Consider the following 15797-nt stretch of genomic DNA (forward strand, 5'->3'; position numbering starts at 1 on the left):
AAAAGCGGAAGACAGTGAGCCGACTCAACCCAGGCAAATATTGAATGCTCGCAACATTAAGGAGCAAATGCAGAAATAGTTAGATATTAGATTTAATTTTTAGAAATAGTTTTGCTTAGAAAAAGGGTGGTCATTTAAACCGTATCCTGAATCTGTGTAATTAAGTTATTTAGTTAGTAGTATTTAAACCCTTCTCATGCATTTAGAGAAGGGTCCAAAAATTTATCAAAAACTTGTCCTCAGAACATGCACTTTTGCACCCTCAGAGGAGGTTTTGGTGAATGAATGGATCAAGATTTGTTAATGTTTGCATTTGATATCTGCTACTGATGTTGCACTTCTGTACTCTTAGTAGATGTTAGAGCAAGGAGAGATAAATCATTGTTGCTTGAAGCTTATGAGTAGGACCAGTCATAAATGGTACTTTTATCTCTTGACCATTTATGCTTATATGTTAAAGTGATATACAATTTTTAGTTGTTTATGTATTATTGCATGAATGCTTGGGTTATCATTTGGCACTTTTGTACGGTGGTAGCTATTTATTTATGTATAATGTATGAATAGCTTATTATGTGATATGTTGTTCACAACTGTTTCGTTTAACTTTTTATGCGAAATAGTTCATCTTAATTGATTTCCTTTCTTATAATCACTGAATGATCTTTATTACCAGTTGTTATTTGAAATCTATTTAGATCGCATAATAGAAGAATTACATCCTGGGTTAGCATAGATTTAGATGTGTTGTTTATTAGATTACGATAGCATAGAATTAGATTAAAGTTTGAATTAGAATAGTTTAGATAGGAACTGTTAGATCAGCAACATCCAATTCTACACACACACACCCATAGATTGGGAAACTGGTCCCATTATCCCCAGTCGGACCCGCCATACCAAATGGATAAGGAGTTGCAAACCAAGGTCCGGACCGGGCAGGTATCCCCCTTGTTGTCGACCTGATTTTCGGGGCTTCAACATATTTGGTGCTAGAAGGAGGGCACGAACTATGAATGGCAAGTAAATCCAAATCTGAATACCATTATGAGTAAAATGCCCTCATCATCTCCCCCGACTTCCCTATTACATTTAAATCCAGAGTCAGAAGTCGCTCGAGTATCAACCATTGCTACACACCCTGATATTTCAGAACAATCTACCGTTGAACTTCCTGAAGTCGAATCCCTGATTCACAAACTTCAACGATTTTCCATTTCTCCTCAGAGGTTTGATAAATCTCAAGGCAGTGTGACTTCGCAGTACAACCCTGCTCATCCCCTGACCAGGCTAAAGAGTGAAAAGTTTGGCGTCCAGCCAACCGAATTACCTCTTCCCACCAGGAAAAGAGCAAGGAAATCACCGCAAGAGTCTGACAGTGAGACTCTTTCGTCAGCATCGTCCATCTCAACTACTTCACCGTGAAGTCAACCATCCACACCTCCACTCCAGATCATCGTCCATCCGTCCACTGGAACCCCCACAACCCCTCTTCAATCATCCATGATCATAGTATCCTCATCCTCCTAGCCACAGGGATCATCTTCTGTGCTTTCCTCTGTTAGCAGTTCAACAATGGCCCAGTCTCCATGGAATAACCCTGGGGCAGTCTTAATTCCTGCACCCTTGAGTCAAATACCGGCCCATCCTGAGAAATGGCTGCCTAAATTCAATCCCAAGGCAGGCATGCTAGCAGAAGAGCACATAAACAACTTCATGCTTTCCATCAATCTCAATGGAGTTACTAATGAAGATGTTGTTGTTCGGCTTTTTCCCTATACACTGCAAGGAACAGCCGGGTCATGGTACTTTTCATTACCCTCTGGATCCATCACAAGTTGGGACATCTTCCAAGACCAATTCCTAACCAAGTTTGGTGATGACAGGTCGACGGCAACGTTAATCAATGACCTATCCAATCTTAAAGCCGAAGCTAGAGAGCCTATCAAGGATTTCAATTTACGATTCAACAAAATTTTCAACAAAATTCCTACTGCTTCCCAGCCCAGCGAAGAAGTACGATGTGAATGGTATATTACCACTCTGCCATCGAACATAGCAATCTTCGTGGACAGGGCAAATAAAATAACCTTAGCTGATAACATGAAAGAGGCGATAGCAGTAGAGAAACGAATAATAGCCCTGGAAAAGAGATCCGCGATAGAGGAACGTAAGTCCAAAAAAGTCACCTTCAAGGAAGACTCCAAGAAGAAACAAGAAAAAGATCCTTTTGATTTGGAAGGATTGCAGAAAGTTCTAAAGACCATGTCCAATGAGATGGTCGACATAAAAAAACAAGTAGCAGAAACTTCTTCAAAAAAGCCCTACAGAGCTTTTAAAAGAGGTCCTTCAACGGATGCGAAGCTACCCAATGCCATTTCAAATGCTGAATCCGAGGAAGAGGAAGAGGAAATTTCCACTGAAGGGAAAACCGATGACGAAGAAGTTGTGGAATTACAAGGAATGTGGGATTTCATCCTCCCACAAGAAGAAGATCAAGAAGTATTTCCAGTTAGCACACAAAGTAAAAATCAACTTGATCCTCCCCAAACTACCCCTAAGCCGAAGAGCACAAGCTCTGCAACAAAGAAAACGACATCTAAAGCGACTCAAACTAGCCCAGTCCAAGCAGATGAAACGACTCCATCTAAAACACTGATAGTATCGAATGAAATGGAGTACAATATTATTGATGACATGAAGAAAACTAGGGCTAATATCACTCTTTACGAACTGAGCAAGTTGAAACATCAACAGAAGAAAATGATGAAAGAATTACATGTCATGCCAGTTGCACCTTTGCCTACCGTTGTACTTTCTCAAGCTTCCCACAACATGGGAAGACCTCCAACTAACGCGATCAATAAGATTGATCCAAATGACATCGCCTTAATTGGAGGAAGATCAAGATCTCACACTCCCCCGTTTCTCCTTACTTATGAAATCTTTAATAAAAATGTGCACAATTATTTGGTAGATTCTGGTGCTTCATCGAATATTTTACCTAAATCTTTATGTGCCAAGTTAAATGTTCAACCACAAAAATCCGCAGTGCGCATAGTTCAGCTAGATCGATCTCAAGTCGAAGTGATTGGCGAACTAAATCAAGTAACCATAAGATTTTCATCCAACCCGAAGGTATGTCAGGTTATTGACATTCTAGTTGTCGATATCCTAGAATTCTATGGCTTAATTCTTAGCAGGGATTGGTCAGAGAAACTCCATGGATACTTCGCAACCGACTGGTCGCACATTGTTGTGGGGAAAAATGCCTATGCAGGACGATCCTATCCACCTAAGGTGTGACAGTGCCTTAGCAACAAACAGAAACAGCTATTCTAGTATTCTTCCTTTATGAATTAAGAATGAAGAGAGATAGATGGACTGACCGGTGTCTTCCGTTTGTCCCTCGATCCGGTTTCTCTTCTCTTTGAGAGTTCCCAGCTACTTGCCTTCTCACTCACCCAGCTTCAACAGGTTTCTGCAAGATCACAAGAAGAGAACACTACACAAATACATAGATTCATATTCATAACTAGTTCAGGATTAGAAATAAACTAAACATACTAATGCAATCATACATCAAAGATACATCAGTATATAGGAGAAACCAAGATAGCTTTATTGATGAATAACAAGGTTCAGGAGGAGATACAACCAAGAAGGCTCCAATCCAGCATCTCCTTCCCAGCAAATGAAATTCCTATCTTCACCTCCCTTCAAAGCATTAAGCACCCAATGATTCCAATCTCAAACCAACAGCGATTCTTTGCAATAACAAAATTCCAACCTCCTGGATCTCATGGAGGAGAGATCCATATATAGATGTTTGGAGAGAGGATGAGTCAGCTTGAGATCTGACTAGTGTCCTCTCCCTCTGTCAGTTCTTGCTTCCACTTGGAGACTAAGAGCCTCTTACTCATCACTAGTCGAATTCACTGAGGCAAGTGTCATTGGAGAAGATTCTGGAAGCTTCCAGGGTCTTTCCACCTCGTTGAATGAACTTGTCATTTGTCATTTCCCGCTCAGCGCACCCTGGTAGTGCTTCTACCTGCGTTGCAGTGCACCTAGCCAGTGTAATCTCTGCATTTCAGCGTAGACAGCTAGTGGAGCCTCTGAATTGATCCTGAATTGACTTGTTTTTGAGTAGTTTCTGGTGGAGAACTTCTGTGAATTGTTGTGGTTTGTTAGCCTTGTTCCTCTAGGGGTAGGAAAAACATGTTTAGGGACTTTGGATCCCTTGGATTATGGACATTTCATGCTTATAGCTGTAAGGAACAAAAATGTCTATAACACACATGTGGCTTCCCTACAATGGTAATCAAATAAAAGTTGAACGAGAGCTGCACCAGCAGTACATAGTAACGGAGTTAGAGGGAGAAAATGAACCATTGGCGTATAACAGCAGCATCGTTGGCAATTACTCGGTAGATTCTTTCCTCGGAAATTTCAATGCTCATGCATCACCCTATTTAGAACACTCTATTTTGTCCCAGGTCGAAAATTTTTCTCGAACTGATAGTTCGAAATGTATCAATTTTTTAGATAAACTTGCAAATAAATCTTTGTTTTGGAAATTATTTTTTGATGGCTCTGGATCTAACGAAGGAGCATGAGCAGGATGTGTTATGATTGTTCCAGAAGGAGATAAAATCATGCTCACATGCAGACTCGAATTCGATTGCACAAACAACACAGAAGAATACGAGGCTTTGGTTCAAGGCATGTACAAAGCAATCGGGTTAGACGTCAAGTATCTTCAAGTTTTTGGAGACTCTGAGATTGTGGTTAAACAGGTACGTAACACTATACATTGCTTATCAGGTCACTTAAAACACTATCAATCTTTAGTACAAGATCTGACTGAGCATTTCATAGCATTTAATATTTCTTCAATCCCCAGACTCTAAAACGCAAGTGCATACCTTTTGGCTAACGTAGCTTCTAAGCTTATTCCGTCCGAAGATTTTAGTCCAGATAGATTCTCAATAGAATTAATCTTTAGACCGTCCATTCCTGACAACATCACAAATTGGAGAGTATTCAATGACGATCCTGATATCGTAAATTTCCTCACGTATGAAGGATCCTACTCCAATCAAATAATTGACGAAGACCAGCACGATCGACAATTGCAACAAAATAGCATTAATAATGTTATACCTAGTTCGGTGGTCAAGTTACTTATACGATTTGAAACACCGGTTTAAGAGGTCTACCAATTCAAAACTCTACAGTTCAACCTTGAACTACGAATTAGTAAACCTAGGGACCGATGCTAAACCACAAAACATTAATCTAGGCCTCGGCCTAGCCCCTGAAGAGAAACTAGCGTATATTCGTCTTTTGAGACAATATAAAAATGTTTTTGCCTGGAATTGTGATGAGCTGAAAACATACAACACTTCCATCATCCAGCATACTATTCCGATGATCGATAACAAAAAACCTGTCCAACAAAAGTTGAGAAAAATCCACCCCAATTTAGAAAATCAGATAAAAACTGAGCTCAATAAGTTACTGAAAGCCAGGATAATCTTTCCCATCAGACATTCCAAATATGTCTCCAATATGGTACCCGTTAGAAAGAAAAACGGAGATATTAGGATTTGCATTGACTTTTTGAACCTTAACAAAGCCTGTCAAAAAGACAATTTTCCTCTTCCACCTATGGAGCAGATATTGCAGGAAGTGGCGGGCTCAAAATTAATGTCTTTCTTGGATGGATTTTCAAGATACAATCAAGTGTTGGTACATCCTGATGATCAGTTGAAAACCACATTCAGAACTAAATGGGGCACATACGCATATCGGAAGATGCCATTTGGTTTGATTAACTCTGGTGCCACATTTCAGAGAGCCAAGGACATCGCATTCAAAGGTTTAGTCAATAAATCTGTAGTAATTTATTTGGATGATATAACAGTGTACTCGAAGAAGCGAAGCGACCATCTCAAAGACCTGAAACAAATCTTTCAACGGTGTTTAAGGTATGGAATTTCACTTAACCCAAAGAAATCTTTTTCTCACTAAGTGAAGGGAAACTTCTAGGATTCATAGTGTCAAAATCCGGTATTCACATTGATCCCGACAGAATCAAAGAGCTTTCTGAAATATCCCTACCTCACAACAAAAAAGCCATGCAATCTTTCCTTGGTCAAATCAATTTTGTAAAGAAATTCGTTCCAGATTTTTCACAAATCGTGTCTCCCTTGCAAACCATGATTAAAAAGAATTCAAATTTTAAATGGGGTCAAGATGAACATGAAGCATTCAACCTGATCAAGCAAGCTATTATTAATGCTCCATCTTTAGCAACTCCGAATTTTTCAGAGCCTTTTATTTTATACACATTTGCCTCAGATAAGTCATATGCTGCGATTCTAACTCAAGAAAATCAAGAAAAAGCAGAAGCTCCAATTGCGTTTTTTAGCTCAAATTTACAGGATGTTGAACTCAATTATTCAGACGTGGAGAAACAGGCTTATGCTGTTTTCAAAGCGGTCAAATACTTCAGACCTCTCTTACTTAAAACCCATACTAAGATCATAGTACCATTTCCAACGGTAAGGAATCTTCTAATACAGAAGGATGTGGGTGAGAAAAGGGCCAATTGGGTTACTGCCTTACAGGAATATGACCTTGAGATCAAACCAGCAAACATCGTAAGAGGTCAAGGCTTCTGCAAAATGCTGGCCGGAGCATCGCAAATTTCTGAAATTCCATCTGAAGAGGTACAAATGTGTGAGGTAAGCCTGAACGATGCAGAATCACTATATGCTGATATCATTTATTATCTTAAGAACGGGTATGCTCCTTCACACCTTGATCATACTAAGAAAAGAGCCCTAAGGTTGAAAGTTAAGAAATATCAGCTCATAAATGATATTCTTTTTAGAAAAAATTATGATTCTGTTCTTCTTAGGTGCCTTGAGAAAGCTGAAGCTGAAAAAGTTTTGCAGGAACTCCACGATGGGCCAGTAGGTGAACACTACGCTGGAGATGCTACTACACATAAAATCTTACGTGCAAGATATTACTGGCCCACGTTGTTCAAAGACTCGCACAGTTACGTGAGAAGATGTCAAGTCTGCCAAACTACTACTGGAATACAAAAGAAGCCGTCCCTGCCACTACAGTCACTAAACATCGAGCAACCTTTCAATCAGTGGGGCTTGGACATAATAGGTGAGATCGTTTCTCACTCTTCTAAGTAGCATAGATACATCCTCACGGCAACAGATTATTTTACTAAATGGGTAGAAGCAGTTCCGCTCAAGATGGCTAATTCTGAAAATATCATTGAGTTCATAGATCAATTTATAATCACCAGGTTTGGATTGCCATCCGCTTTAATGTTTGATAATGCATCATACTTTTCTGGAAATGCAATGACTGAATTTGCACTTAAAAGAGGATTCAAACTTAAATATTCGGCCAATTACTACCCGCAAGGTAATGGGTTAGCTGAGTCAACAAATAAAAACCTAATCAAGATTATGAAAAGAACAGTTGACCAGAATCAAAAGAATTGGCACAAGGCGTTGATATATGCTTTATGGGCGGATAGGATAACGCAAAAATCTTCTATCGTCACTTCTCCCTTTAATTTAGTTTATGGGAAAGAAGTGGTTCTTCCGACTCACTTAGCCATTCCCCCTTTGTCTTTAGTACAATACATTGATGAAGTACCCGCTTCCTCCTTACAGCTAAGACAAATGGAAATAATTAAATTAGAAGAACAACGAGAAAAAGCTAAGAAAACGCATGCTCATCATCAGGCACTAATAAAATCCTCTTTTGATTCAAACATAATTACCAGAAAAGATTTTCAGATGGGAGATTTAGTTCTAAAGTGGGACAAGGCCCATGAAGAAAAGGGAAAACATACAAAATTTCAAAGGATGTGGCTTGGTCCTTTTCAGATTGTTGAAGTCATAGGTCCATCAACGTTTGTGTTACATGATTTAGTAGGTAAGAGGGATCCTTTGCCTGTTAATGGACAAATTCTCAAGAAATATTTTCCATAAAAGATTATTCTTCTATTTTTTGTAGAATAGTTGTTCTTTTCATAATAAAACTAGTTGTGAGTGGTTACATTAGGTATTTACGAAAAAGACACCAATTCTCTTTCAGATTTTGAACTTTTCACTTGTATAAATAGCAAAAAAAAAATTAAAACTGATCTTTATTATTGACAGATACAGTTAAAAACTTTAGCCTAGATACGATACTAGTTTCAACTTCAAAAAAATTTGATGAAAGCAACCTTTAGTGAATAAATTGTTTTATCTCAGTACAATGAAAGGTATCAATAACAAAATAAAGATTCTCTGTAGAACAGCTATTGCCAAAAACTCTATTATTGTCGTCCAGAGCTATCTTAAGGAAACAATGACTTCCTCCCTACTAAGGAAATCGCAGCCTTCAGAGGAATAATCCAAAGATACACTTTATCTTGAAGAATGAGAGGTCTCATCACGAGCCGGCTTATCATTATCACAGATATTATAACTTGCTGACTTTGCCAATACTGTGTACCACAACAGGGCAATGACTCAAGATTGTTGCAATCAAAAGACAAGGGGTCTCATCACGAGCCATCTTGTTCAACAAAGTTATAAATCAAGTGAGTGACTGTGTCAAAATTTGGCTACCAAACCAAGACATTGTTCTTTAAAGAATAAAAAAGAAAATCAAAGCAATAAGTGTGGATATGGATTTTTCTTTGATCGCTGAGAACACCTTAAGTAGGATACAGGATCATTGTTGGGTAACAGGTAACCCTGTCGAGGCTATAAACGCCTACTGGCAGCAGAGGCTCTACCTACGACAAATGAGCATATTTAAAACTGGTTTACGGAGGAGACTTTATTTTATTTTTACAAGACCAAGTAATGGCTTATGAAAATACAAGGACTAGCCTGAGGAAGCAAATAATTAGAGTAGAAAGAGGTTGAAACAAAATATCATTGACAGTTTAGAGCATAATATACTCTATCTTTCCATAACAAAGTTTAATTTTCTAAAAAAATTTCTATTTTGGAAGTTTGAAAAAGTCAACAGAAAAACAGAGATAACTGGTTCTCCCAAGTGAATCGCCAATTGTTGTGGCCACCAACAACCCCCCTTCTTATTTAGTATTAGCAATAACACTAAATAAGTGGGGACCCTTAGTAAAAATTCAAAAATTCAATTAAAACTCATGTATTTTACTCCTTAAGAAAACATCGCATTGCGCAAAGACCGAGAGGACATTTCCTTATGAGTAAAAATGATAAATTACGAAAGTGCGACAAGAATTTCATCGCATCGCATGTATTAATAAAACACTCATATTGGAATGACCTTAAAAATCGCCGATGGTCGATATGCGATATCGCATATCGCAATATCGTATAAAAAACACATAACCATTTAACGATTATAGCAATCTTGTGATAGCGTGATGTTGCGATCTGCGATCTTGGGATCGCGCGATACAACAATCTGTGATTCTGCGATAAGCGTGATCGGGCAACCCTGCGATAACACATCTTAATGAAAAATGCGATAATGTGATACTACGATGATGCGATGCTGCGATGCGAATCGCTAAAACTGTCCATCGCAGATTTTCCCCGGCTCAACATTCAAGAAAAGCTGTCCATAAACCAAAAATTGGATACGCACTTTAATAAAAATTAATGAATGATATGCCAAGTGTTAATGAAAGATAGTTTTGTGTTTTTCGAAGAGTCGGTTCACGTCAAGTGGCATGTTTTTGTACACCCGTAGAGCTTAGAGCTTTCTTGTCAATTTTTATTATCATTACTCTCTCCTCATGTGTGAACTGCAAGAACGAAAAACAGAAACAACATGAAGCAATGTGCAGGAAGCAATAAAGGAAAAGGGTAAAGCTCCAAATGCTCAGAAACAGAGAAGAGACACCCTCATGAACGGATATCGCATACAACAAAGCGCAAATTCCAGAGCGCTGCTGAGCTATCCAGTACAGATCTTTCAGTCAGAGCCATGGTTGAATGAGTAGTTGAAAAATGCTGATATCAACAGGTGATTTAACTCTCAAGGTCAGAAGCTCACGAAAGCAGTATGTTTACAAAATTTTGAAGCTTATACCCGGTGAAGGAAAAGGTTCTAAAGGGGAAAAACGCACCAGAAAGGCCCAGATCAAAGAACGGAGGTAGTTTCCGATGCGCGATTAGCGCTAGGCCCGGATCAAAGAACGGAGATAGTTTCCGATGCGCGATTAGCACCTAGCGCTAATCGCGCATCGTTGAGAAAATTGCTCAAAAAGCAAAGTCCCTAACTGCTCAGTCACTCATAAGCCCGGAAAACGCAAGAAAACAAAGGCAAAATCAATACGAGGATTAACCAAGTAGAACTTGGATTATTACTGGACATACACAGTAAATCCACATAACCAGAGGATGATTCTCAAGTATATCTTCTATTTTGCTGAAAAGATGGTGCCAGCTCTTACCATTTCTGTTTGCTTAGCTCAACCAAAAGCGGAAGACAGTCAGCCGACTCAACCCACACAAATATTGAATGCTCGCAACATTAAGGAGCAAATGCAGAAATAGTTAGATATTAGATTTAATTTCTAGAAATAGTTTTGCTTAGAAAAAGGGCGGTCATTTAAACCGTATCCTGAATCTATGTAATTAAGTTATTTAGTTAGTAGTATTTAAACCCTTCTCATGCATTTAGAGAAGGGTCCAGAAATTTATCAAAAACTTGTCCTCAGAACATGCACTTGTGCACCCTCATAGGAGGTTTTGGTGAATGAATGGATCAAGATTTGTTAATGTTTGTATTTGATATCTGCTACTGATGTTGCACTTCTGTACTCTTAGTAGATGTTAGAGCAAGGAGAGATAAATCATTGTTTCTTGAAGCTTATGAGTAGGACCAGTCATAAATGGTACTTTTATCTCTTGACCATTTCTGCTTATATGTTAAAGTGATATACAGTTTTTAGTTGTTTATGTATTATTGCATGAATGCTTGAGTTATCATTTGGCACTTTTGTACGGTGGTAGCTATTTATTTATGTATAATGTATGAATAGCTTATTATGCGATATGCTGTTCACAACTGTTTCGTCTAACTTTTTATGTGAAATAGTTCATCTTAATTGATTTCCTTTCTTATAATCGCTGAATGATCTTTATTACCAGTTGTTATTTGAAATCTCTTTAGATCGCATAATAGAAGAATTACATCCCGGGTTAGCATAGATTTAGATGTGTTGTTTATTAGATTACAATAGCATAGAATTAGATTAAAGTTTGAATTAGAATATCTTAGATAGGAACTGTTAGATCAGCAACATCCAATTCTACACACACACACCCATAGATTGGGAAACTGGTCCCATTATCCCCAGTCGGACCCGCTATACCAAACGGATAAGGAGCTGCCAACCAAGGTCCGGACCGAGCAGGTATCCCCCTTGTTGTCGACCCGATTTTCGGGGTTTCAACACCTTCCATACTATATCCATTGTTATATCACCGGGAATGACTGCTGATGATGGCTCTGTTCTTCTCCTTTTCCTCTATCTTTTCACCACAGCCTGATGTTTTGGACTGTAAAAGACGTTAAGAGGATGGGTTTCTTCCACTTTAAGGACAATTTCAGATGAAGGGAATGTCGGGACGATTTCAATTTCTTCTGTAGTGACAGCTTTATCAGAAGCCCTGTCAGTGAATGAGCTCTGTTCAGTGTTATGGGGTGTGTTGAATGTTTTCTCCAACTCAATATTCTCTGCCCCTTGTTGTCATTTAAGTTGTTGATCAAACTGTTTCCAGGCTTGATCCAATCCATTATTGAAGGGTATTTTCTCAGTATGAATTTCTATGGATTTATCTTCCACTTCCATATCTTTAGAAACCTGTTCTGAGTCTTGTTTTGAATTCTTCTCTGAATCATGTTTTAAACCCCACTCTTTCCCTGTCTTTTTTTCCTGTATTCTTTGATTGCACTACCTTTTCTGGATTCAATTTCAATGTAGCCAGGTGTTGTACTTGTGAAAATATCTCGGCATATTCAAATAGGTCATCATAGTCATCATCTTCATGACTGAATTACCTAATTTTTACTTGGGTAGTAACATTTGGTGCTACTTTGTGAGGATCAAACTGTCTTCTAGGCATAGTAGCAAGATTTAAACATGTAATATTATCAATTACAAGCAAAGCATGCTTGAAATCATGTAGAGCATATACACCACATTGGATAGGGAATGAAGGCCATAAACATTTCGTGGCTTCCTTTGAGGTTTTTGTCAATCCATCCCCTATAGTTTGATAGGAAATCTCCCTAGCCAATAGTTTATCGGGGACATATAATGGGAGAACATGAGGAGGTGCAAGACTTCCATAGACTCTAACATAAGTAAGTAACTATTCTCCAAACCACATGCCTATTGGTATGAAATCAATTTTGGCCTCTTTGGGCAATGTTGGGGCTCTTTTATCAAAAACGGCTTGGTGTGTTGGCAGCATGACTCCTTGGCAAATTTTATAAAAATGGGTGTGGAAATTAGGTTCTCACATGATTTTATGATATATATGGATAGGAGTGGGGTCTTGAATGGTCCATTTCCATCCCATGGTTGGTAAATTTGAAGTGAAATAGACGCCATCCATGATATATGCACTCATAAAGAATGGTGGAACTACTCTGGTAGTAACATACCGATTTCGCCTAAATTCTCGGATTTGGGAGGCATTATTATTTGAAAGGGTAGTACCCCAATCCATTATATAAGAAGCCACTGCTACCTCAATAAGTGGAACCCATTGGATTGAGAATTTAGTTGTATTAGGGTGCCCGAATAACCTACACATCATAGTTGTGATATAAGAATAGGGTGCAACGAGAGAAGATATAGAGTACATACCTGACTTTTCATGCTTGTGTTTGTTTGGGTAGGATCTCCATCATTTAATTTGGGAGCTGTGGAAATTTCCTTGATTCTGTCAGCATCAATGTGAATTCCATATTTTGACACTATGAATCCTAGAAGTTTTCCTTCACTTTATGCGAAAAAATATTTTTTCGGGTTAAGCGAAACTCCATACCTTAAACAATGTTGGAAGATTTGTTTTAAATCACTGATATGGTTGTTTTGTTTCTTGGAATAAACAGTAATATCATCCAAATAGATTACCATTGACTTATTAATTAACCCTTTGAATGGAATTTCCATGGCTTTTTGAAATGTTGCACCCGCGTTTATCAAACCAAATGGCATCTTTTGATATGCGTATACGCCCCACTTAGTTCTGAATGTCGTTTTTAATTAATCGTCGGGATGTACCAGCACTTCGTTGTATCTTGAGAATCCATCCAAGAATGACATCAATTATGAGCCCGCAACTGCCTGCAGTATTTGTTCCATAGGAGGTAAAGGAAAATTATCCTTTTGGCAGGCCTTGTTAAGGTTTCGAAAGTCAATGCAGATTCTGATATCTCCGTTTTCTTTCTAACAGGTACCATATTGGAGACCCATTTAGAATGTCTAACGTGAAAGATTATTTTGGCTTTCAATAACTTGTTGAGTTCAGTTTTGATCTAATTTTCTAAATTTGGATGGATTTTTCTCAACTTTTGTTGGACAGGTTTTTCATTATCAATCATTGGGATAGTATGTTGGATGATAGAGGTGTCGTATGTTTTGAGTTCATCGTAATTCCAGGCAAAGACACTTTTGTATTGTTTCAAGAGATGGATATATGCTAATTTCTCTTCAAGGGCTAGGCCAAGGCCTAGGTTGATATTCTGGGGTTTGGCATCAGTTCCCAGATTTACTAATTCATAATTCAAAGTTGAACTTTGGAGTTTTGAATTGGTAGATCTTTTGAATCGATCTTTCAAATCATAAAGGTCTTCTAATTTGACTATTGATTTAGGTATAGCATTGTTAGTACTATCCTGTTGCAATTGTTGGTCATGCTGGTCTTCGTCAATTATTTGATTGGTGTAGGATCCTTCAGATGTGAGAAAACTCACGATATCAGGATCGTCATTGAAAATCCTCCAATTGGTAATGTTATCAAGGATATATGGTCTAAAAATTAACTCAATTGAAAATCAGTCAGGGCTAAAATCTTCTGAAGGAATGAGCTTGGAAGCTACGTTGGCTAAGAGGTCTGCGCTAGAATTCTGGAGTCTGGGAATTAAGGAAATATTAAATGCTATAAAATGTTCAGTCAGATCTTGAACTAAAGATTTATAATGCTTTAAATGACCTAATAAATAGTGTATAGTATTACGTACCTATCTAATTGCAATTTCAGAATCTCCAAAAACTTGCAGGTATTTGACATCTAATCCGATTGCCTTGTACAAGCCTTGGACTAGAGCTTCATACTCTGCGGCATTGTTGGTGCACTCAAATTCGAGTCTGCAAGTTAGCATGATTTTATCTCCCTCTAGGCTTACTAACACGCATCCTACCCCTGCTCCTTCGTTAGACTTAGAACCATCAAAAAATAGTTTCCAAAACAAAGATTTATTTACAGGACTATCTATAAATTAATGCATTTAGAACTATCTGTTTGTGAAAAAATTTCTACTTGAGATAAAATAGAATTTTCTAAGTAAGGTGAAGTGTGAGCATTAAAATTTCCTAAGAAAGAATCTAATGAATAGTTTCTAATGATGTTAGAATTGTATGCTATTGGTTCATTTTCTCCCTCGAGTTCTATTACTATGTATTTCTGATGTTTTTCACGTTCAACTTTTATCTGGTTTGGTTTACCATTATAAGGCAGCCACATATGTGACCAATTAGTTGCAAAGTATCCATGAATTTTTTCTGACCAATCTCTGGTAAGAATCAAGCCATAAAATTTAGGAATATCAACAACTAAAATGTCGATAACTTGACATACCTTTGGGTTGGATGACAGCCTTATGGTAACCTGATTTAACTCGCCAATCACTTCGACTTGCGATCGATCTAATTGGACTATGCGTACAGCAGATTTCTATGGTTGAACGTTCAATTTTGCACAAATTGATCTTGGTAAAATATTCGATGAAGCTCCAGAATCAACTAAGCAATTATGCACATTTTTATTGAAAATTTCATAAGTAAGGAGAAATGGGGGAGTATGCGATCTAGATCTTCCTCCAATTAATGCAATATCATTTGGATCAACTTTATTCATCGTACTAGTTGGAGGTCTTCCCATATCATGGGAAGCTTGAGAGATTACAGTAGCTGGTAAAGGTGCAACTGGCACAGCATGTAATTCTTTCAAAAGTACTTTCTACTGGTGTTTTAACTTGCTCAATTCAAAAAGAGTAATATTGGCCCTAGTCTTTTTCATGTCTTCTACGATATTATACTCCATTTCATCTGAAACGATTAGTGTTTTAGATGGAGTAGATGTGTCTGTTTGGACTGGGCTGGTTTGAGTCGCTTTCGGTGATGTTTTCTTGGCTACGACTTTATCCTTTGTCATCGAGCTTGCGCTCTTTGGCTTAGGTGTAGGCTGAGGAGGATCAAGTTGATTTCTGCTGCGAGTGCTGACCGAGAATGCCTCTTGATCCTCTTCATTTGGGAGGATGAAATCCCACATACCTTGTAATTCTACAACTTCTTCTTCATCGGTATGTTCTTCGGTAGTGTTTTCCTCTTCTTCTTCTTCTGACTCAGCATTTGATATAGCGTTAGGGGGTTTGGAATCAGTTGAAGGATTTCTTTTAAAAGGCCTGTATGGCTTTTTAGAAGAAGTTTCTGCCACTTGTTTCTTGATGTCGACCATTTCGTTAGACAT

Source organism: Pinus tabuliformis, chromosome 6 (assembly GCF_031772625.1).
Source record: "Pinus tabuliformis cultivar Carrire ecotype Pingquan chromosome 6, CPIR1, whole genome shotgun sequence".
Classification (NCBI taxonomy): Eukaryota; Viridiplantae; Streptophyta; class Pinopsida; order Pinales; family Pinaceae; genus Pinus; species Pinus tabuliformis.